We start from the raw sequence: 23332 nt of genomic DNA, 5'->3' as shown, positions 1-23332 counted from the left end.
GATACGGCGACAGGAATAAAGCTGAGTAATATTGAGGAAAAGCCTTGCATTCCATGCATCAAGGGTAAGATTGCAAAGAAACCGTTTCCAAAGGAAGGAAAACGTGCGAAAGAAATACTCGAAGTAATCCATTCTGATTTATGTAGACCTATGTAGAGTTCATCCATTGGAGGGGCGAGGTATTTCATAACTTTGATCAATGATTTCAGTCGTAAAGTGTTTGTCTATTTTTTAACAGAAAAAGGCCAAGTTAGAGGCGTCATCATGGATTTCAGAACGTTTGTGGAAAAACAAACCATAAAAGATATCAAATCCATCCGAACTGACAACGAAGGTGAGTTCGTGAATCGAGAACTTGAGGAGATTCTGAAGAAATCTGGAATTAGACACCAACGAACCGTCCCATATTAGCCAGAGCGAAACGATTTGGCAGAAAGGATGAACCGTACCATCGTCGAGAGAGCGAAGAGTATGCTCTTCGACACTGAATTACCAAAGGAATACTGGGGAGAAGTGGTAGCAACGGCTGTTTACCTAATCAACAGATCTCCGGCCAGCGAAATTGGCGGGAAAACTCCAGAAGAAATGTGGACCGGACGGATACCGGACTTAAGGAACTTGAAGGTTTTTGGGTGCAAAGCAATGGCACAGGTCCCAAAGGAGCAGCGCCAAAAATGGGATTCGAAAGTGGAAGAACTCGTCTAGGTAGACTACGACGACGACACTAAAGGGTATCGACTAATCGATCCGAACACGCACAAAATCTACAAACGAAGGAACGTGGTGTTCCTAGAAGAAAAGAAAGAATTGGAACCAAAACAAGAAAAGGACTTTGGTCAAACCAGAGAGCTCATTGAGATACCGCTCGGCGAAGAGACTGTCGAAGACGAAAAAGATGAACTCGGAGAGGAACCAGACAACAACGAGTCAGCGCAAAGCTTATCGCAGCACACAGAAGACACCGTACGGGGAGATTCAGAGTCTGAATATCCTATCGATGAAAGTGAAGACATATCAACAGGCGATAAATCCACACAGCTTAATGACTTCCACGATGCTGAACAGAACAAGGCAAATGGAGCGCTACCAACGCAATCAACACCAACTCGCAAACCTGTTAACATGGACGATTTTGTAACCTACATGGCAACCGGGGGGAATACCGAGGATCCACAGACGGTGCAGGAAGCACTGAGCGGTTGAGACAACAGCCTGTGGAGTAAAGCTATGGAGGAGGAAAGAAAATCGCTTTTGAGAAACGAAACGTGGGTGCTAACGAACTTACCTGCAAACAGAAAAGCTCTTGAGACGAAATGGGTGTTCAAGATCAAGCGAGACTAGTCCGGGAAGGTTGAAAGACATAAAGCTCGACTCATCGTGAAAGGTTGTAGCCAAAAAGAAGGAATAGATTTCCAAGAAACCTATTCATCGGTGGTCAGGTATGCCTCTGTGAGATTCCTATGCGCCTTAGCTGTAAAGTATGGGTTGAAGATGGACCAGATGGACGTCACTACTGCTTACTTGCATGGAGAATTAGAAGAGGAGATCTACGTTAGTCCGCCAAAAGAACTCATCGAAGCGAACAAAGAGAAGAAGGTATGGCGCTTGCGGAAAGCAATGTATGGGCTCAAACAGAGCGAAAGAGCCTGGAACAAGAAACTGAACGGAACACTCAAGGAGATGGGGTCGAGACAATTCAAAGCAGATCCCTGTATTTATTATCGAAAAACCAAGGAGTCGAATTTAATTCTAGGGATATACGTCGATGATATGTTCATTTTGGCAAATAATGATGCAACGATGAAATAACTGAAGTCTGAACTGTTCACAAAATTTCAGATGCTGATCTCGGCGAGGCACATCTTTTGGGTGTCCGTATCACAAGGAACGAGGAAATGGGCGAACTATGCATCGACCAGGAGACTTACATTCGAGGGATGTTGGAAAAATTCGGAATGATAAACTGCAAACCTGTGTCGACGCCATTCGATCCAAACCAAAAATTAACCAAAGAAAACCAGCTGATGTTTGATGCAGAGGCGAGTGGGATGAGAAAAATTCCATATAGAGAAGCTATAGATAGCTTACTCTATGCCAGCCAAGGAACAAGGCCGGATATCGCATATGCAGTAGGCCTAGCTAGCCGATTCTGTCAAGACCCAAGGAGATTACATTGGATAGCGGTGAAATGAATATTTAAGTACCTGAAGGGAACTCTCTCCACGAAACTAGTCTTCAACATTAAAGTTAATCGAAAAATTAAAGGCTACAGCGACTCTGACTGGGCGAACGATGCCGACAACAGACATTCGATTACTGGAAGCATCTTCCTCTTCCAAGGAGGATCTATATCCTGGCAAAGCAAGAAACAACGCACAGTAGCGTTATTCACAACGGAGGCCGAGTACATGGCGCTATCTTCAACGGCACAAGAAGCGTTATGGTTACGTGCAATAGCCAAAGAGCTGGACCACGACCCTGTTTTACCAGGAGTCACAATTTTCTGTGATAATAAAGAAGCTATAGATCTGGCAAAAAATGCTGGATATCGTCCAAGGACGAAGCACATAGACATTAGGCACCACTTCCTTCGGGAATGTGTCGAGAAGAAGGAAATCAGCGTAAAATTCATCCCAACCGAGGAAATGGCAGCAGATGTCCTACCTAAAGGGTTATTTGGACCCAAACTGCAAAACTTTAAATTTCAAATGGGGTTGAAAGATTTTTAAATGAATCAATTCTTTTATATATATTTTTGTCATTTTCGTTTATGTGGGGGTGTTGAGAAACTGTAAACTCAATTTGAACAAAAATAAGTTCCCGCCCCCTTTTATAGTCAAGGTCAGTTTCGGCCATCTTGATCGATGTATCGATCCAATGTATCGATTCCTATCGAATTGAATAAACACTTCTTCTTGTCTTACAAGAGAAAATACACAGAACGATACAGATTTGTTTAATTAATATCCCATGTACATATTCCTGTTCCATCAAGAGGGGCACTTCCAATGGACATGTCTACCATTTGGACTAAAAACATCACCAGCTATTTTCCAAAGAATATTATCCAATATTTAAAGAAACCACAAATTAAAAGACTTTTCAGAGAATTACATAGACGACATCTTAATTTTTTCAGAATCATTCGAAGAACATATAGAACACATAGAAAGAGTAATGAAAACAATAGTAAATGAAGGTTTCAAACTAAAATTTTAAAAATGTACATTTGCAACAGAATCAGAGAAATATCTCGGATACATCATAGAGCACAATACAGTAAGACCAGTGAAAGATAATCTAATCTCAATAAAAAATTTTCCCACTTCAAAAATCCAAAAGAATATTAGACAATTTCTTGGAAAAATAAATTTCTATCATGAATATATACCGAAAAGCTCAATACTGCTAGACCCATTACATAAACTATTCAGAAAAAATGAGAAGTTTATATGGTCTGAAGAGAGTGAAAAATCTTTTACAAATATAAAAAAATTATTATATTCACAACCAGTGTTGCAAATATTCGATAAGAATTTACCTATAAGAATTTACACGGATGCATCACTAGAAGGCATTGGTGCAATATTTAAACAGATACAAAGTGATGGTAAGGAAAAGCCAGTAGTGTACTTTTCAAAAAAATTGAATGATTCGCAAAAAAGAAAAAAAGCAATTTACTTAGAATGCCTGGCAATCAAGGAAGCGGTAAAGTATTGGCAACATTGGCTGATCGGAAGAAAGTTCACGATATTTACAGATCATAAACCATTAGAAGCTATGAACATAAAAGCTAGAACAGATGAAAAACTTGGGGAGTTAACGTACTATTTGTCAGAATATGATTTTCAAATTATATATATTCCAGAAAAAAATAACGCTGAAGCAGATAGTTTAAGTAGAAATCCAATACTGGAACCATCTGAAAATACGGAAGAAATATTAAAAATAGTTAATTTAATAGAAATAAAGGAGATAAAAATAGATCAAAAAGAAAATAGAACACTGCAGAGAACTAAAACAAAATTAATAGAAAAAGACGGAGTGTACTATACAAAAATTAGAAATAAAGAAAAGATAATTTTATCTGAAGAATTAAGTTTAAAATTAATTAAAAAAATACACTCTGAATGGTGTCATATAGGGATCAAACAAATGATAAACAGAATATCTCCTTATTATACAGCTAAAGGTATAACTGCAAATATAAAAAAAATTTGCCAGAATTGTGAAATATGTATTAAGAACAAATCCAGAGGGCAAGGAAAATATGGACTGATGTCACAATTAGGACCAGCAACAAAATCATTTGAAATAATGTCAATAGATACCATTGGAGGCTTTGGAGGACAAAGATCGACAAAAAAATACCTTCAGCTGCTGGTGGACCATTTTACAAGATATGCATTTATGATAACATCAAAAACCCAAAGTGCAACGGATTTCATCAAGCTGATAAATAAAATGCTAGAAACAGACAAAATAGGAGTAATACTCGCAGGTCAATACCCGGGAATAAACTCGAAAGAATTCAAGAAATTCCTCATAAAAAATGACACGAAACTGATTTTTACGGCTGTCAATGCACCCTTTTCCAACGGTCTGAACGAGAGACTGAATCAGACACTAGTAAACAAAATAATATGCAAGATAAACGAGGAGGGAGAAAAAAGAGATTGAACAACGATCGCTAAAGAATGTTTGGATAAATATAATGAAACAGAGCATACAGTAAACGGCTTTACGTCTAAATATTTGTTAAATGGCACAAACACCAGCATTTTACCCGAAGAAATAAAAAGAAAAAATAAGAAAGAAAATTGGATAAGAGATAAAGAACTAGCCCTAGAAAGAACAAAAAATCACATGAATATAACAAAAAGATATTTAACAAGAATAAAAAGAATCACGAGTTTAACACTCGTGACCTGGTGTACATAGAAGATGGCAATAGGTTGAATAGAAAGAAATTAGACGAATTGAGAATTGGTCCTTTCCAAATAATAAAAAAAATTTCAGAATCTACATACAAAATAAAAACAGGGAAACGAAAACAAGAAATCGGATTCTTCCACATAACAAAATTACTTCCAATATCAGAAGATGGAGACGAGGACTAAAAATTGTAGGAATTTTATTCAGGGAGGGGAGATGTAAAGAAAGTATACTTTCTTGAGTTAGATTTGCCGCGCTTCTCATATCCCGCCCTTCGATTGACTTTTGTTATTCGAGTAGTCGAATAGTCGAGCCGTTAAGATCGAGCCGAGAAGAAAAACAGGCATTAGGAAATAGGACCTATGCACGAGAGATTACAGAGAAATTTTATAAAGATAATATATTAAATAAAATTTAAGTAGTGTGAATAATAAACATAAATTGTCGTTTCTTTGTTCACAGATAAGACTGTAAATAGCAAATAATTATTAATTAACAAATAAAGATTTATTTCTTTGTTTACAGAGAAACATATTTTCGTTTATCACCTCATCCAAAATAATAAAACATTATATATATATATATATTAGGTGAACCGGAAAGTAATGTTGTTTCTGCGCATGTTGATATTTGATTGTGATTTAAAAATTTATTCGTTTGAATTTAATTTAAAAAAGCGACATTACTTTCCGGTCCACCTAATACTTCGCGACATATAATATATATACAGTAAATATGATAGTAAATACGACAGTAAATATTTATATATATATGTATATGTATATATTTACTGCAATGCTCCCACAAACTAACACTGAATCACTGGCGTGCTTTATAGCTGATCGTAAATTTTGCATATTCTGTGCTCGGTTTGTTCCATACATCACGTTATCCATCGGACATAAATACAAGGTGTATTATTATAGAGTAAACAACTTCAAAGATTTATTGTGATCAAACTATATAAAATAGAAGAACGATATTTGTTGTATAATAATCAGTAACACTTAAAGTTTTTATGAATACCTGCAAATGTTCGATGTGACTTCCGTCAATTATGAAAGATATTCTATTGAAATTCAAGTTCTTGCCACACTTTTCTCAAAAATTCCTTATGCAAAGATATTTGTTTCTCTTTTGCAATCAATTTTCTTCACAAGGACAGCACTCTCCATATTTTGTCTGGATATGATACTTATACTTTGTTACCCTGAACGAAATTTAAGTTCTTGCCACACTTTTACCGAGAATTCCTTATGCAAAGGTGTTTTATTCTCACTTGTAATAAATTTTCTTCACGCTAACAAATTTCTCGTGGAATGAAATTCATATTCTCCTTTTTTTAATTTTTTTCTTAATATATCAAATCTGATTTTTTGCATTGTTCTGTACGCATTCGTTAAATTCTTGTGCAATTCGAAAAATAAAGTAGAACTGTTGTAGCGATTATCTGTTACAAGTGTGTAATCTTTCCCAAAATATGATTGAAGATTATTATTAGCATTTTAAACTTTCCGATTGATTTTGAGAATTCATTTTCATGCAACTCCATTTGTGCTTTAAAATATACAATTAAATTTTAGATATACTCTATTTTGCAATTACGTAAGATAAATCATCTAATTTAGCGCTTGAGAAACGATTGAAATCGAATCCTTTCAAATATTCTAAATTTTCTAAAGAAATACCTTCCTCGATCTAAATAATAATAGACTGTTATCTATGCATAACATTTGATATGGGTAAAATGCTATTGTAAAATATTTTTTAATATATTCAGATTACAGCAAACTTTAGCAAGTAGATTGTCATTTGAAATGCAATTCGCCTAATCAATGTTTCCAGAGATCACATCATCCATATCGAGTGACGATTTTATTTATTAATTTGTAAGACTTTAAAAGAAAAAATGCATTAGTATTTAATAGATACACATTAAATTATGTTGTTCACAAAAATTTATTTATTAAAAAATATATAATGATACAGTAACTTTTTGTGATATGTTGAACATTCATTTTCAAATAAAACTAGGATTGTAAATTAATTTAATCTTAAACTTTTAGGGTCTTCAATTGTAATATCAAGTCGCACGTGGTTTTAAGTATGTCTTTATTCCTTCGCTTTTTATAATCAACACTCCATATTTTATTCTCGATATTCACATCTTATTTTCTTCCGTTCGCGTTATTTTTTGTCCCCACTTCGACGTATATCTCGCTGACTTCAATTTTGTTTGAAAGACATTTAATACATTCAACAATAATTTTTTTGATTCTGAATTATTTTGTTTTTCAGAATAAATTAAAAAATCCAAGAAAATTAAAAAACGATATTCTTTCTCCATTTCTTCTCCTTCATTCTTGATGAATGATGAAAGGGTGAATTTTTTATCAGAAACCAAAAATGCAACTGCTGCCAAACTATACATATTATCACATCATATATTTTATATTGAGAAAAGGAAATATACTGACGAAAGAGAGAACAGATGAATATTGTGTAATCTTTGTGATGACTAAGTCACGTATGAATACAGTCTGGTAGAGTCATGGAAAAAAGATAGACAAAATATACATAAAGATAAAATTAAATCGAGCATGAACAAGATACAAAGGATATGCAATACATACACATACATGGAATAAAGATAAACATGACCGATAATTTAATCTTTTGTCTTAATTTTTCAGAGTTTTAATTAATTCTATTATATTGCATTTCAAATATATTGAATTTCAATTGAAGTGTAATTCAATTATATTCATGATTAGAACAATTAACAATTAAATTAATTAAATGGTTTGAATTATGTAATACTATTACAATGTAATTCATTTAGCATAACTTTGATATTGATATTAGCTCGAACTTGAGCAGACGTCTTTCTTCCTCAAAACGAAGAAACTAAATTTTATTCTTGGGTTTAATTGCTAATTTATGATAGTATAAGTCTGTTACAAAAGTCTGTTATTTTATCATTTACTCTCGAGATAATAAATCTATCCAAAACTAGCAATTAATAAAAGATTAATCAATTGCAAATAGGATCCATCGTATATGAACACGCTCTTCATTGTCGTCCGGATAACCGATGTCAGTTAATCAATCATTCGATGTTATCGACATTCATTTAAGACGAGACCTTATGCGAGACCTTATACGATTTAATCTCATTGTCTTGTTTCTAAAACCTCCTTAAAAAGAAATATGCAAATCGAAATAGTTAATGGTATCACAACCATATGTTAAATCTTTATGTACGCTTATAGGCAATTTTATGGTACTGTTCGAAGTTCCACTTGCAAATCAGTTTTTGATTCCTATAATCACCAATATTAATAATTTTAAAAAGCTATCAAAATAGTGATGTTTGTACATTTTTTCTTCATAGATATTTTTGTAATATGTAGATACTGTTGAAAATAAAAATTGTTTCATCTATTACATCCTGTAGTATAATTCAACATGATCAGTTATTAGCCAGACCATGAAGTCTTTATCAGAGATTGACCTTAACCGTTTGAGTTCCAAAACAATCGAAGAATCCCAAGCAGCGCAATAGTACTTGTTTAATTTTATGTTGAGAAATACCAAACAGCGCGATAGCACTTCTTGCATGAGGTAGGTAACGTGATTCTCGTATTTTTTTCATCGCTCCGTCACATTTATTGCAGTTTGCAAAGTGATCGGACATATTCTTCAGTTAATAATTCTTTTCATTATTGTGAAAAGTTGATTTAGATTAACTGTTTAACTTTTCTAAATTTTGTTCATCCTCAAAAAGGTACAATGAATCAAAAAAGAAAATCTTTAAGCACAAACACAAATCCATGTGCTCATATTATCGTCGATGATGACGACTGCATTGTTGATGTAAAGCGCAAAAGACAACGCATTTTGAGCACTTCGGAGGATAGCGATACTGATTTATCGAATCAATGTTTATTCAACAATCTACCAGTTGCTGAAGACGTTTCGAATCAATATGATTCTCAAGAGCCTAGCGAAGTATCTGATTTGCAATCTAACTTCCCTAGTCAGAGTAAACCGATTGAATTTTTCGAAGTATTCTTTGATTCGACACTATGGGAACTAATAGTTGAAGAAACGAATAAATACGCGGAGTATTCAAGGTTTTCACCTAAAGAATTAGAATCCTTTGAAAGAGAGATTTGGACACCTGTTACCGTTTTAGAAATGAAGGCATTTATAGCAGTGCTGTTAGAAATGGGAATTACGAGAAAACCTAATATACGTTTATACTGGTCTGAAAATTCCCGTAATATACCGTGGTTTCGAAGAATGTTTTCTCGAAATAGATTTCAACAGATTTTAAAATATTTTCACTTAGTAGATAATTCTTTATGTTTTCTTTATGGTCACGCGAAATACAATCCCTGTGCAAAATTTAAGCCACTGGTTGAACATACTAACAAGGTGTTCAAATCACATTATACACCACACAAAGAATTATTAATTGATGAGTCGCTAGTTGGGACGCTGTGTCATTTTAGCATAACGCAATATTTACCAAATAAAAAGCATCATCGTTGGGGAATAAAATTCTGGATGCTGTGTGACTCCGTTTCGAAATATTGTTTAGCGTTCTCTTGCTATAAAGGTGCAAAAGAAACAATTTCTAGTAATAGAAGAAAGTTTGGACTTGGGTACGATGTCGTGGTGAATTTACTAAAAAATAGTAATTGTTTGAATAAGGGGCATCACATTTTTGTTGACAAATTTTTTTATTAGCGTAGAATTAGCTCGCTATTTATATTCTATGGACACCTTTTTAACTGGAACAATTAGAAGGAATAAAAAATGTATTCCCGATAACTTGAAACAAACTAACGTAAACGAGGTAAAATATTTTCGAAACAATGAAGTATTATTCTATGCGTATCGCGAAAAGAAGAGTATAAAAAGCTGTATTACTAATTTCGACGAAAGCAGAAGAGCAAGATGTGACTATAACGAAAAATCGACATGGCAGAGAAATACATTCCACAAAACCCGCTATTATTCAATCTTATAATGCCTTCATGGGTAATGTCGATCAATCCGATAAAATGGTGTATACCTATCTCGATGAACGAAGATCAGTTAAATATTGGAAAAAGCCTTTCACATAATCAACCGCACGGTTTTAAATGCATATATAATTTACAAGGAAATAGTTAAGAGCAAAGCAATATCTCGGTTATATTTTATATCAAATATTATTTTTGAAATTGAGTGTCACTGGATGAGCGAAAAGCAATCACATAGTCATGTAAAAAAAAAAACATTTGGATTAGTAAAGTTGCCACACCGTAACCTGCGACAATGCGTAGTCTGCAGCACCAAAAATGCAATAAAAAGATCACATTTAATTTGCGTGCAATGCAGAAAAGGAATTCATCCAGTATGTTTTGATAAACACCAATGTTACAAATTATAAGTGTTACTCTCTATTTAACTTGTTTGTTTATAAATATTTCAAGTTTGTTCAATAAAAATTATTGAGAAGATAAAATAAAAATTTTTATTTTATAATGTATTATTGCATTATTATAGTACTATTCTACCTATTGTAAAAAGTACTATTTACGTTAAAAAGAGCTTTGTGATGTACTTGCGTCAGTAAATCTAAGCGGTCGACTTTGACAATCCGTCGCGCACCATCAATTGTCCACAATGCTCGAAATACGCTGGGTTTTCTCGACATAAAATCTGAACAGTGCGATCGCGCTGCTTGAATCTCAAACGGTTAAGGAAGTGGGGCAAATTATTCTTCATAAGCATCAAAATTCCCGGCGAGATAATCGTGGATGGCTTTTGCAAAGTATGTTAGTATTCCCGATTTCATCATTTTCAGAAATTATATTCGAAACACTACTGGAGTTACCGTCGAGGAAGACAATTGAGCGGCACAATTTTCTGTCTAAACATTAAAAGTATTTTGTTTTGCTAAAACTTACATATTGTATTTTTTTTCTATAAAGACATTAGATAATTCAGGTTTTATGTAAAGAACAAATATTTTTTTTATAAATTTTACATTGCAAAGATTTTCCGTCATCCACAAAACTTCTATCTCTTTCTATTACATCAAACCAACAAAAAACGTTTAGTTTTTCTTACTTTGGGCATATCGTTAATTTTTTATATAAGAAACTCTTTTACTGCGGAATATTATAATCTGAAATGCTCCACGCAGGCCACATGCGGAATACTTCTCCGCATAGTATTGATCTGTCGATCTATCGGTCGATTACATAGTGTGCAATTAAGTCATTATTTTATTTCTTTATTTATTTCAAATAACAATTAAACATTTTCATTTTTTTGCAAATATACTAGTTATTGCAAATATTGAAATTTTTAAAATAATTTTTTAATTATAATAAACTTAAGTATTTGAAATCGAGAAGTGAAACAAAACATTGAGAATTACATGAATACTTTGCATGTATACTGACATATATATATATTTTATATTAGATTGAATCATAAATAACTTCCGTTTTTTTTTATTAGACATTTATTTTTCTTTCATTAAATAATAAAATTATATTAATTTATTATGTATTCACTGCTATTATATATGACTTTATCCCATCTTCCTGAAAGTTTATCAATTCTTCCCTTGTAAAATGTAGTTGGTTTGGACTGGAAGAAATTTTCGATAGCCTGACTGATTTGTTCTTCAGGATTGAAGGTTTTTTCATTCAAAAAGTTTAGTAAAGAACAAAAAAGATGGTACTCTGTCGGGGCAAGGTCCGGGGAATAAGGTGGGTGTGGTAAAACAGACCATCCAAACTCAAGAATTTTTTCTTAAGTTATCCTTGCTGTATGTGGTCGCGTATTGTCGTATAAAAGAATAACGTTTCTGCTGAGCGCTTTTTATAGAGTTTCTTTTTTACTTTTTGCAACTGCTAAACATATGTATTCAAAGTAATCGTTAAATTTGATTTCAACAACTCGTAATGAATTATACTTCGACAATCCCACTATACACTCAATAAAATCTTTTTTCTATAAATGTTTTGTTTTCAGATGTGGTAGGGATGATTGATCCTTATCAAGCTTTTACGGACGATATTGCCATAGGTAACTCATTTTTCATCGCCTGTTATAATCCTGCCTAAAAAAGACTCGATTTTTACCCGTGAGAGTAGATTTGTGGTAATTGACATGCGACGATCTTCTTTATTTCGTTCACTGAGGTACCCATATTCCTAACTTGCTGACTTTCTTTAATGTCTCCAGGTGGCGGCAAACAATGATAGAGATCTATTCAACCTTTCTGCTATATCTCTTGTTGATAAACATGAATTTTACTCCAATATTGCCTTTAAAAGGTTATAATCAAAGTCGGAAAGACGTCCCGTTCTCGGTTCGTCTTTTATGATCGTATCTCCAAAATACTTATTTGGCAAATCAATTTCTAACCTCCTGATCTGTTATTACTTCACCGTATATACTGCATATTTTTTCAGCTGTCACCTTAGTATTAGGTTGGAAACTATGAAATACCTATTTTTTACTCATCTTGATCTATTGATATCTTGCTGATCTATTTCTATCTTCTAATATATCTTATTTGATCTTACAATAAATTTCTTACATATTAAAACAAATACCAATATGATACCAAAATCTCGGAAGATGTTGGTATTCGATCACTGGAATCAAATTTGTTATATATATCCTCTAATCTCATTGTATAAATCTCGATTTGTTCCTTAAACAATTGTTATTCACATCTTTGAGCATCTTCGATCTTTCTGATAGACTACTTATAATGTACATGTTATATGGATAAAAAATAACTTATATGCGAAAGTGGCTACTTGATGAAAATAAGAAGAAAGATTTTTTTAGAAAAATTAGTCTGGTAATTACTAGGTAATATTATTGAAAGAAGTGATACAACATTTGAAACTTAAGAAATTTTATTGCATCAGCATATAGCAGTAGTCATTGAAAAGAGTGGCAGAAAATTGAAAAGAAACAGAGAATATGATACAAATTTCCGAAAACGTACTAGATGTTGCATTTATATATGTAATGATAATAAGTATAAAGAAACATGTAATAAACGTTCAAAATATGTTTATAATATTCATGGAATATAGAAAACACCTAGATTGTGTGTGAATTATTACGAATGAAAGTTAGTAAATGTTATGTTTCTGTAAAAATGCATTCGTTTTTCCAACTATAATACAGTAGAACATCGGTTACCTGGATCAATATTGACCACATGTGGCAGTCAGAGATAAGCTAGAATATTAATACATTATTGTCAATTGATCTTTACTCTATAAACCAGTATACCGAAACGTAAGCGTAACATTTTATCAATTCAAACGAAACGTGAAATACTAACTAGATTAAATAGTGGTGAAACAATAATTGAAATGTAGCATCTTGTGGAATTAGAAAATCAACAGTTTATGGTATTAAAAGACGAAAGTATGAAATTCTGAATTACAATAAAGTTTCACATTAAAGTTTCATAGTGAATTCATCACAGTGCATAAAAAAAAGTATGAAATCTGCTAATATTAGGTTGGAAACTATGAAACGGGCGTTTTTTGTTTAGTCTGTGTTCAGCTGCGACTAAGAGAGATACATTGTAACGTGCGCTCGATATTTTAATTTATAAAGCTTAAAGTCATTCTTCTTACTCATTTTGTAAAATTTTTTCGTGTTTGTATCCCATTTTTATTTTATTTTTATCCTAAACCAGATGAAAACAAAACGCGATTTACATCTACTCTTCTTGTACGAGTTTAAATTAAATCATACCGCAGCTCAAGCTTCAAAAATATTAATCAGGCATTCGGAGATGGATCCATCAATGAAAAAAATGCTCGATATTGGTTCCAAAAATTTCGTTCTGGCAATTTGAATATCGTCAATGAGCCTCGAGGAAGACCACCGACCCATATTGATAACGAAGAATTAAGGACGACTGTGGTATCCGATCCACACACAACTAGTCGAACACTTGGGTCTAAACTAGGAACTAGTCATACAGCTGTGTTAAAATATTTGCGTGCAATAAATGAAGTCAAAAAATTGGACTCATATGTGCCGCACAAATTGACGCAACTGCAGATGATCGACTGCAAAAGCAAGTGCGCATCTTTGTTGCTTCACAATACACGATTGCCATTTTTACACTAAATCATCACTTGTGATGAAAATCGGATTTCGTATGATAATCGAAAACGATCAAGCCAATGGGTAGATAAAAATACACCCCCAGGACATACTCCGAAACCGAAATTTCATAAAAAAAAAATTATGGTCACCATATGGTGGAATGCCCAAGGAGTGATCCATTATTCCTTTCTACAACTAGGCGAAGCTATAACAGCGATGTCTTATTGTCATGAAATTGATGTCATGCATGAGAAACTTATGAAAAAACAACCAGCATTGCTCAATCAGCACGACGCAATATTACTGCATGATAACGCACGATTACATAAAGCTTCAAATTAACTGACAAATTAACTTCTCTACAATATGAAATTTTACCACATCCTCCATATTCACCCGATATTTCACCGATCGATTATTACCTTTTTCGTAATTATGTATTATTTTTAAGAGAAAAAAAATACAATAACCAAAATGATATTATAAAAGATTTTGAATTATTTATTAACTCTAAAAATAAAGATTTTTTTCAAAAAAGCATATATGATTTGCCCAATTGTTGACAAAAAGTTGTAAATGGAAATTATTTCAATTGAATATAATAAATAATGTGAAAAATTGCGCTTTTCGTTTTTTATTTTCATTCAACGCCCGTTTCATAGTTTCCAACCTAATACTATTGCCTTATTTAATTTCCCAAAGCATCACATGACAAATATGCTTTCACTCTCCATTTAAATAGTCTCCGAAATTTTCTATATGTGAATTTGAATCTAAATTAAAAAAAAAAGTTATAAATTTTTCGTTTTACACCTTATCTTTATCCCGTTATTAATACTGTTCTTCATATCTTTGGAATCATATGGCAATTGAACATATCGGCGCGTTCTCTGTAATTGTATTTCAATCTGTATTTCATCATTACAATCCTCATTCAAATCGGATATTTTATTCTTCACTCTCATCTTTTGTAACAAGTTCTTCAAAAATACTGAACATTTCTAAGATATTACATTATATATAATATAGATTAATATATAATATAATTAAGATATTATATTATATATAATAATAAATAATAAAATAAAAATTACTTGCATAGCAAATGTAATATGATGATGTGTTGCAATAATTAACAACTTACGTCAGTGGAGGAAGTGACTATTTAACCTTTTCGCTACGGACGCATTCTCCGGCACGCTACACCCGCTGAAAGAGCCGCCGCGCCAAAAGTGTGCACTTACGGAATAACTGTAATCGTCCGTCATTCGTTCAATACCGCGGCATCTTATGTAGAGCAAGTGTAGTCGCTCGTAGAAAGGAAAGGATTAAAAAATTATCGCATAATACAATTAGAAAATATGTTCCATGTTCATATCCATGTTCTCTGTCACATATGAATCATACCTGTGTATACGATTGTATCTAGTACGTAGCCTGTTTTACAGTTGCATAATACGTACGTTTTAATATCAAATCGACTTCTTTTGGCTGGTATATACTGTTTAAAAGATAATCTGCCCTTGTATAATAAAAGACTTTCATCTATGCATAAATTTTGAAAAGGATGAAATGAGTTTTTAAACGATTTTTTAAGTCTGCTTGAAACGCTGCTAATTTTTTGCAAACGATCAGAAGATTTTTAATTATTTTCAACAAAATGTAACATTTTCAATAAAACTAAATATCTATCTCTGCACATAATTTCGCTAAAAATATCAGTTTGTAAAAGTTTATCTCTAGACCAATATTCACTAAGCCGTAATTTTTTGTTTCTCAACATTAGTAACGTACATGTAAGAAAACAGTACAGCTCGTCGACAATTCTACCAATTTTGATGTTACGCATGTCATCATTTACTGTACGTGCCCAATAGTTATTTGTCTTATCCACAATAAAGTCCACAAGATCAGGTGAAAAAAATAATAAAACTAATATTGCAGAGGAGAAATTTATGTTGAAGTCTGAAGTCCAGAATTGGAAGTATTAAAATTGTGAAATGTTAATTCAACATTCTCCATAGCCTATTGGATATTATTAAAAATAGTTGATGGCAAAGCATCTTCGATGTAATCATCTTCTGATTCTGACGTGCTAAGTACATTTTTCCGACGGCAATGCTGATTGCCTTCTTTCTAGTACAAATATTATTTATTGCAGTATCGCTATCGGAGTCCGATAATTTATCGCACATCTCGTTGCTCTCGTTTTCGATGGAGTAATAGTTTCCTCTCCTCCTTTTTTAATTCGTATTCATTATCTTTGAGATGTGAAAAATAAACGAAAAATATAATAAAATGAAATGATGTGAAAAATACAAAAAAATTAAACCGCATACCGTGCAAATATTTCGAACTGTGCAAATATTGTAAGCGAACCTAAACAAATGTACTGCCGAAATGTTATTTTTATATTGCTGTTCATTTTGTCAGTCTAAAATTTCACAGCGTAAAACAAGTGCAAAATGCTTGCGATGGATAACCAAGGAGATAACATATTCACTCACGAAGGTTCACGGGTGACTTAAGTCACCGTTCGTACACAGCGAGCGTCAGGCGTTGGGTGACTTGTCACCGTTAGTAGCGAAAGGGTTAAGAAACAGAAAGTAAATATTCAACACTTTCGTTTTTTCTTGTTACTATGCAACCAAGAATATGTTCATCTTAAACATTAATGAATGTTGCCTATCCTGGTTGTATAAGATAGAAACAATTGCCAACCGTACATATGCGTTCATAGTCTACACCAATAGTTTTCATCGGATGCGCATGTATATCCATATTCCAAAAGCCTTCACCGGACGCATATATGCATCCATAACAACCCAAGGATTAATATATTAGAATCAATGAATTTGACTTTTGGTATAAAATGTTTTATTCGAATTCGTTTTCGCTTTTCTAATACTTATTTATCGTCCATCAGTAATCACATAGGCGGTCTGAAAAGTTTCCGACCTAACAAAGATACAAGAAATTTTTTCATCAAATTTATTTTTATTTTTATATATAGTCTCTTTATAAGGCTACACATTTCTCCCAGCGATGCTGCCGATCCCTTTAACCCGTCCAAATAGTACTCGGCGTTTTTCTCTGCGAAATAATTGTTTACGAAAGTAATGAACTCCTCATTCGACGATAATCTTTTTTATATAAGCGCAACTTTTAACGTAAAGAACATAAAAAAGTCACTTGTGGCTAAATCTGGTGAGTAAAGAGAGTGGTCAAGCAGTTCAAATCTTAATTCGTGGATTTTCGCCATGACAAACGTTGAGAACAATGGGAAAAAAATTTTTCATTATGGTTTTCTATTATGATTACCGATAAAGATGTAGTGAACGCCGTTTTTGCGGGTGGTCAGTTCAGATTGAAAATAGGTAGCAAAAAAGGCATTTGTTTGATATCATAATATACGTGAAACTAGTTGCCTGAAGAAGTTGATTCAGATCAATTATGTATTCACATTATGTTCTATTCTATAAATTTAAAGGAGTCCGGCACGGACTTTTGCAGGAAATGTAATATCCTTGTGCAGGCATTTCGAACTAAAAAAAAGACATTATATATGATTTCAAGTATACAGACGGAAAATATGGTTGAAGTCACAAGCCCAAGAACAAACAAGACTGTGAAAAAACCGACCTGTATTGTCGAATATAATAAGTATATGAAGGGCGTAGACCGTGCAAACCAATACTTGTCATATTACTCAATTTTATTAAAAACAAAGAAGTGGACGTAGAAAATTGTGCTATATTTTATAAATGCAGCCTTGTTTAATGCATACCAAATTTATGTTACATGTTGTGAACATATGGTTAAACACGAAGATTGAAATGGAGGAACCAGAATCAGGTATAACCAATAATTATATAATTTGCACATATGGCACTAGCTATTCTTTTGGTCTAGGACCTTCTTCGATGTATACCCCAAGAGCTCCAAAGTGCGATTCGGTAGACAGATTGTGTCTGGAAATGCGGAACCATAAACCGCATCGTAGAAAGAGGGAAAATAAAAAACCCGCGAAGACCATGCAGAATATGCTCCGCATAAAAAAAAAGAAGCTCATCTGCATTTATGTGCTCCTCATGTAGTGTTCCGCTGCACGTTGGACTGTGCTTTGAAAAATATCATACAAAATCAAAATACTAAACTAATTGTTTAAAAACCAGTACGCCGAGTAATTATTATATGATTACATTTTTATTTATTTTATTTTTATATTTAATATTATATTTTGTATATTTATATAGTATAGTACATTATTATTATATTTTAATTTATTATATCACTGTTATATGATACATTTTGGTTATTAAATACTGTTAATCGATGAATTATGTGACAGTATATCGCCTGCATGCCTTCCTCAAAAGCCTGCCAATTTGTCACAAAGCTGACAAAATGTATTGGCAGCAAGCGCAACTCTTTTTCCGAAACGTGCGGCAAAAAATCTATTGTCAATTGAAGTTATTTCTACTGAAAAGGAATCATATTTATTAATATATATAGATTCCAATATTGACATGAATAATGTGAGAAAGTATTTTTTTCGATTTACTTTTCAATGAATTGAACGATTGCTTTCTGAATTTTCCTATAGAATTGGATTACTACTGTTGAATTACATGATCGAAACGTATAACGATTCTTTTTTATTTAATAATCGATAAAGATCAATCGATTAAATTTACTTGATAAGCACAAAGTTGCTTAGATACAGCTAGAAAATGACACTTGACACATTTCTTCATTGAAACTAGATGCCAATCAACTTTTCTCAAGACTTCAGATTTGGAACCATAAAAACTCTATATATCTCCAAACTGTAATAATTATTTTATAAAAGCTGTTATACAAAGTAAAAATAGACTCGAAATACCAACTTACAATTGTAACGACAGGGCTTATAAAATTTTGATGCATGTAATAGAACGGAAGAAAATCTGAACGAATTCTTTGGAATATTCTAACTTCTTTTGTAATTTAATAACTGTTAAATCGTTCAATTTTGTCTCATATTTCGGATGTACGGGATCTGTCAGATAACTATCCGACCTTGTACTATAGCAGGAGAAACACCTAAGTTTGACTAATGGCAACGATATTCCTTTTAAAGTATTCCTCTTGAGGTTACAATCTTCTCTCCTCGAGAAGTTACAAACTCCTTCCAGTGATCCTTCCATTTTCGGACACTCCTTAGATTTAGATTTCCGAGCCAGTACTTTATGATGTACTCAAGAACCAATACTCAGCGTGCTATTCGTACACACGTTCCTTTTTTTAATTGTGAGCGTAAACGCTCAGCAATTTGTGACAATGTATTCCTAGTAGGTAAACCCTGAATTTTTGCAACGCTCTTATTATCGCAAGCACCTCTAATTCATAACTCGCGTATTTATTCTCTGCAGATATCGTTCGTCCGCTCACATAATATATCGGGTGGATCTTATCCATTTCTCCGTCTTTCTGCATAAGTATGACGATTTTCTCTTTCTCCGCGAAATTAAACTCTGCATCCTTTTTAATCAAGCTCGTCAGCGTTTGCGCAATCTCAGAATACTTCGGAATGAACTTACGGTAATACCCTCTCAGGCCAAGAAAACTCTGAACTTACTCGGGCCGTAGACAGAAACTCACACGCGGTTTTGGTCTTTCGCTCTGATAATTTGTCACGTATAATCTATGTATCATTCATGGATTCATTGGCATATACTTTACGAATCGGATGAATGGTTTTATCTAATATACTCTTTATATAATATACACGCGTTTATCGCTGCCAAATCTAAAATATTGAAAAAAACTTGAAGGGACCATCGGAAACTCCCTGCTTTCATACTATATTTACGTGCCATCTGGTCAACGACCTCCACATTAAACTTTGTTTTATTATAAAAAATAATGGTTTCTAGAACATGTTTATAATTGTCTTTTATTTGTACACCTGTAAGTTTGGTGCTTAGAAGGAGAACTTTTACGTTAGATTTACTTTTATATACAGTAAGTGTGCAGTTTCCTGATTTATATAAATGTGAGGAAAACAAAGTCATCTTGTCGTTTTTTCCTCGACTGGTTTTAGCAGTTCTCTTTTGTTAGACCGAATGGTACCAACCAAGATTGTTTTTTTTTTGCAAGCAATTTGTTAGCTAGCGGGATGCTTGTAAAGAAATTGTCTGTCGTTATATTTCTGTCTTGTTGTATATACATAGATATGGTTCGGCTAATTTTAATGTTACAAACTCTCCCAACGATTTTGAGCATCGAGTTCCATCTTTCCCCATATAAGGGAAACCATTCAAAATATATTTTGTTTGGACGTCAACTGCTAAGCAAAACTTAATGCCAAATTTATGAGATTTATTCAGCATATATTGCGTAAACCTGTATCGAGCTTTCGTTGGAAATAACTGTTCATTTATTGAGATATTTTCATATAGCTTGTAACAAGCATGGCTATTATATATCTGTTCCATGTTTCGGATATCAGCGCAAATTTATCTGTTTGTTATCTTTCGGATCGTTGATTTTTTTTTCAAAGCGTATGAATCTCAGAATTTCTGTAAATTTATCTCTGCTCATTGTATTTGCGAAGAAAGCGGATCCCCATTTTTTCGACCATAGAAAAAAAGCTTTCAATGATCTCGCTTCATATACACCCCGGCGTCCTACCCCCAAATCCGTCTGCTTTCAGTTTTATTCACAAATACAATTTCAATTTCACCCATTACATTTTGGGATGTGTTTGGAATGCTCATCCGCGCATCCTCAGAGTCAGAACTAGAAAGAATACGCATCCTTTTCTTGTTACGACACACTTTCAAGAAGTTTTCCTTTTCACTATCCGAAGATTTTTCTATCTCTCCACTTTTAATGGATTTAGAACTATCACTCTCATCTTCGCTTTGGCCCAATTCATATTGATCTTCTTCGGAAGTATCGTCACAATAATCTTCATTGATGTTGACAATTTTGTTCAATATTTTATTATATCTCCTGGATTTACTCATGATTCCTAAAAAAGGAGGATTGGTCAAAATAAAAACATACTGTGCCCAAATTCAATTACCCTATTGTAAATACTTACGATAAACGGAGACTGTCTACAATAAATGAAACTTTTGCACACTGTCTTTAAAAAACGTTCTTATTCTGTCAGTGTAACAATCATACTGAAGATCGCCTTTTGTTTTAGAGGTTTCTTCGGCGATAGACATAAGCAATTTCGTTGAAGACAAAAATAAAAACTCAAGCCCTATAATCTGCTTTTTTTTTTATCAGCTAGCCCATCAATTTGAGGGATTTCGTAGAGATAGGTATACTACATACAAATTTCAAAAATTAGAAAGTTCAGGAAAAAATAATTGTGTGTATAAATTCTTTGGATGAAATGATTAACTTACGATGCAAAATGATTAAAATTAATGCTATGGTTTTTTGGGTATTTCATTTTGAAGTTTGAAATCCGTTAAATTGACGGGTCCCATAAACGTAGTGTTAATGATGAATACCTATTTTGAAAAATAGCACACTTAAGTACAAAGTAGGTAGAGCACAAGGTCGGATATTTATATGGAAGAAATTAAATTTGAATTATGATATAAAAAAATACAAAGAGCAAGGATAATATATGAATGTTTTGTTGTGATTTATTTCATTCTAATGTAAAACATTAGATAAAGTATGCACGTGTTGAAAAATCTCATGGTTTCATAAATAAAGCATACAAAGTTTATGAAAGTGTTATCATTTTTTCGGAGATAAAAGCTTGAATGAAAAGTTATTTATAGCATTTGCAAAGATTTGAAGGACACTACTATTTTAAGATAATAATATATACTAATTCAGTATCTCTATTACAGTAACTATAATTTTAATATTTCTTTGATAACATAATAAAGCGAGAATAATTTACATGCTTTAGACAATATTTCAAAAGAAAGAACAGAAAAAAAATATAAAGCATATACAATATACGAAAAGAACAGAGCAGACCGTTCAGGTAATTCATATTATAAAGATTAAGAATTGTTCAATTTGAAATATGAATTTAAAGATTTGAAATATTAATGTAGGTAATTTTTCGGTAGGAAGTAGCTGATTGTATTGTCTCATACGCGCTCACACACATTCAATCACCAGCAGCGGAATTTTCAATTCCGCATTAATATTAATTTGTATAAGTATGTAAAGTATGACATGAATTTCATAAAATTTTTTAATTAAAAAGGCATTGAAGATGTAATAGTTAGCAAAAGAAAATATCAGTACGAACAAAAAGTCAAAGAAAATCTTTCTATGATTCTTACTTCGATTATCCGAGATTAGTAGAATCTGAAGGAAATCCTGATGTTGTAAAAGAAACATATGAATGAGCTATAGCAAAGGTCCCTTTTACTAAGATAATGAATATTTATTTTTTAACAATTCTGAAGTCATACTAAAGTTCCTTTCCATAAAATAAATTTTTTACAGAAGAAGCAATATTGGAGATGATATATCTATTTATAGATAAATTATGCTTTCTATGAAGAACTTGACATGGAAAATATAGAGAGATGTCATGAAGTTTACAGGTACAGTTTATTTTATATATTGTTACGCGCAACCATGCGTTTAAACCATTATTAATATTAATTTGAATGGAGCATCGCGAAATTCACAACAAATTATCAAGTACAGATTTAGACAAATTTTCTTTGCAATTTATTAATCAAAGATTTCGAGTTCGTATTTTGGTAGAATAAAATCTTCCAGATGTAATGGGAATCACGAAAATGATAAAATTCAAATCTTTGATGATAATTACAGCCTAAATGTGGCTTCCTTTCAAATTTCCTATTTGAACGATAAGAATATAGTTCATAAAATGAAAGAATTTTTAATAAGATTTTCTGTAGAAAAACCTTTGGAGATTGAATGCGAAACATGCAGACTAGCTTTATGAAATGTATGGGGTGAACAGCGTCGGAAACAACAAAATATGTGAAAGAAAGTCATATACTTCTTGTAAAAATATAATTGAGTCAATTCGGTATTCTGGTTTTATAGGAAATATAAGTTTGAAGTGGAGAATTGATAAAAAAGCTATTTTAATTTTTTAAAAGGCCATTTAGACTTTTCTTTAGTAGACACTCTTATACCTTCAGTAACAATATAATTGCTCCATATAGAATCTCTTTTGATGCATCTAAGCAGAACGATAAATACATCTCTACTTCTGCTGCATTTAATT

General features: G+C 32.6%; 1 pseudogene; it reads right to left on the bottom strand.

Annotated features, from left to right (window-relative positions):
* Positions 1–21107, bottom strand: part of LOC146872685 (uncharacterized) — a 66817-nt pseudogene extending 45710 nt beyond the window's left edge.
* Positions 21108–23332: the final 2225 nt, after the last annotated feature.

The sequence above is a fragment of the Vespa mandarinia genome, chromosome 11, assembly GCF_050613455.1.
Source record: "Vespa mandarinia isolate Hongniang chromosome 11, ASM5061345v1, whole genome shotgun sequence".
Classification (NCBI taxonomy): Eukaryota; Metazoa; Arthropoda; class Insecta; order Hymenoptera; family Vespidae; genus Vespa; species Vespa mandarinia.
This window is presented reverse-complemented; position numbering and strand designations above follow the sequence as displayed.